The 3103-nt window shown below is 52.7% G+C and overlaps 1 non-coding gene across 1 annotated transcript in view; it reads left to right on the forward strand.

The window, feature by feature from the left end:
• Window positions 1-2882: 2882 nt before the first annotated feature.
• Window positions 2883-3103, forward strand: part of LOC148345828 (18S ribosomal RNA) — a 1987-nt gene continuing 1766 nt past the window's right edge. The window contains exon 1 of the ribosomal RNA XR_015848423.1: window positions 2883-3103. This exon is cut by the window's right edge and continues 1766 nt beyond it. This is a non-coding gene — a ribosomal RNA (18S ribosomal RNA).

The following is a 3103-nucleotide window of genomic DNA, read 5'->3' on the forward strand; positions in this document are numbered from 1 at the left end:
GTGGACGGAGCGCCCATGCATTTCCAATGGGAGTGCAGTACCTCAAAAATCCGCTCCAAGCCACCGAACTTGAGGGCCCGACGTTCCCTCAACACTAGCCCAGTGCAATCGACATTTCGTTCTGTGTACATTGTTACACAGAATGACAATACAAGGGAATTATTATTATTATTATTATTATTATGTATTCAGCCACTAGTGGCGGGCACAATACCCCAAACACTGGCCCGGCGCTGGCTGAGTTTATGGCCTCCGAAAGGCCCATACATTCAGACGGGTCCATGTATTTTCAGTTTTCCGTAGCAGGTGTGATTGTTTGTTTAATTAGGTAGTTTGTGTTGGTGACGGTGTTCCTAACTGTGGTGGCTTGTTTGTAGAATGTGGGGCCCTGCGTTTGTGTTATGTTGATTTCTGGTAATTTACTTTTTACTAAGTAGTCTTTCAGGTTTTTGTTTCTTTTAAAGGCTGAGATGATTTTGTAATCTTGGATTATGCTTGTGTTCTGTAGTGTCTGATTTATATTTTGTCCATTCATTCAGACGGGTCCATGTATTTTCAGCGACAGCCGCAGTACCGCCAAAATCCATGCAGCGGCGCTGGATTTATGGCCTCCGAAAGGCCCATTCATTCAGACGGGTCCATGTATTTTCAGCGACAGCCGCAGTACCGCCAAAATCCATGCAGCGGCGCTGGGTTTATGGAATCCGAAAGGCCCATTCATTCAGACGGGTCCATGTATTTTCAACGACAGCCGCAGTACCGCCAAAATCCATGCAGCGGCGCTGTATTTATGGCCTCCGAAAGGCCCATTCATTACCAACGGGGCTGCAGTAGCATCCCGCGGCCACGCAGGGGCAGATATTGTGAGGGAATTACATGGTAGTGGACGGAGCGCCCATGCATTTCCAATGGGAGTGCAGTACCTCAAAAATCCGCTCCAAGCCACCGAACTTGAGGGCCCGACGTTCCCTCAACACTAGCCCAGTGCAATCGACATTTCGTTCTGTGTACATTGTTACACAGAATGACAATACAAGGGAATTATTATTATTATTATTATTATTATGTATTCAGCCACTAGTGGCGGGCACAATACCCCAAACACTGGCCCGGCGCTGGCTGAGTTTATGGCCTCCGAAAGGCCCATACATTCAGACGGGTCCATGTATTTTCAGTTTTCCGTAGCAGGTGTGATTGTTTGTTTAATTAGGTAGTTTGTGTTGGTGACGGTGTTCCTAACTGTGGTGGCTTGTTTGTAGAATGTGGGGCCCTGCGTTTGTGTTATGTTGATTTCTGGTAATTTACTTTTTACTAAGTAGTCTTTCAGGTTTTTGTTTCTTTTAAAGGCTGAGATGATTTTGTAATCTTGGATTATGCTTGTGTTCTGTAGTGTCTGATTTATATTTTGTCCATTCATTCAGACGGGTCCATGTATTTTCAGCGACAGCCGCAGTACCGCCAAAATCCATGCAGCGGCGCTGAGTTTATGGCCTCCGAAAGGCCCATTCATTCAGACGGGTCCATGTATTTTCAGCGACAGCCGCAGTACCGCCAAAATCCATGCAGCGGCGCTGGGTTTATGGAATCCGAAAGGCCCATTCATTCAGACGGGTCCATGTATTTTCAACGACAGCCGCAGTACCGCCAAAATCCATGCAGCGGCGCTGTATTTATGGCCTCCGAAAGGCCCATTCATTCCCAACGGGGCAGCAGTAGCATCGCGCGGCCACGCGGGGGCAGATATTGTGAGGGAATTACATTGTAGTGGACGGAGCGCCCATGTATTGCTATGGCCAATGCATTTCCAATGGGAGTGCAGTACCTCAAAAATCCGCTAGAGGGCCCCGAACTTGAGGGCCCGGCGTTCCCTCAAGTGCCGATTTTATACCCCCTTCTCCAGCCGACAGCCAGAATTATATTAGGGACTCGCAATTTTGAGAGGTGAGCACCAGGGCTAATCAGCGGCCACCCGTGACCATTGAGTCCGACAGAGCAGAGGCTAGGGGCGGCCTCGCATCTCGCAATTACCGAGGGAAGATGCCGGTTCTCGAAAAATTTCTAAGTTTTTCAAATTTTAAAGTATTGAAGTATTTAGGGCGCTTCCCGCGGCCCTGGCTTTTGCATGTACCCCTCTAAGCTCCGGTTCTCGAAAAATGTCTAAGTTTGTCAAACTTTAAAGTATTGAAGCCGGACTTCCGCGGAGGCTGACAGGGGGCCTCCATCGAAGCACCCTTCACCCCCGGGTGAGCCGGCGTCGGCCCACGGGCCTGCCGGTTCCCCAACTGAGCGATTGGCACACGAGACCCGCCTCGGAGGGCCCACGTCGGCCGGCGCAAGCCGGTGTTCGGGCGTGCGGCTCCTCCGGCTTTGCGGGTCAAGCTCCAGCGCCGAGGATACTAGGCAAACGTTGGGCCCCCCCGAGCCGAGTGGATACCCGCCTCAGAAAGAGCTGGGGCGGTACGTACGGACGGCCTCACTAAGAGGGAACGGAAGCTACTAAAGCACACGTATAACTGTCCGATGTGCGAACGAAAGTGAGGCCGGACGAATCCGATACGAGTTACGAGTGAGGCGGGATCCACGGCTGGCACTCGCGGGGCCCTCTTGCGAAACCATGCCTCGGCGTGAACCTTTTGGCGGCAGAACCAAGACGAACCGAGGTCGAGCTTCCGTCTCGAGCCACACCCAGACGTCCGACCGTCGCGGAGCCCGACGCCACGCGTGCTAGGGCTCCGCGCGAAACATCGTTTCACGACACCCGCTCGTCAGCCCGTCCGAACGTATACGAGTGTCGCGCGGCCCCCCGGGCCCGGCTGTAGCCACAGCCTCGTCCCGGACCAGGGCCGCACCGCCACCAGCAGCGCCCCCCCGGCGGCAGACGCACTCTGGTTGATCCTGCCAGTAGCATATGCTTGTTTTCAAGATTAAGCCATGCATGTCTAAGTACGAATGGCCAGTACAGTGAAACTGCGAACGGCTCATTAAATCAGTTATGGTTCCTTTGATCGCTCCACCGTTACTTGGATAACTGTGGCAAATCCAGAGCTAATACATGCAAACGAGCGCCGACTCGCGGGCGGGGCTCCGGCCTCGCCCCGGGGAC

Source organism: Urocampus carinirostris, unplaced genomic scaffold (genome assembly GCF_059441175.1).
Source record: "Urocampus carinirostris isolate Australia breed hairy pipefish unplaced genomic scaffold, RoL_Ucar_1.0 HiC_scaffold_24, whole genome shotgun sequence".
Lineage (NCBI taxonomy): Eukaryota > Metazoa > Chordata > Actinopteri > Syngnathiformes > Syngnathidae > Urocampus > Urocampus carinirostris.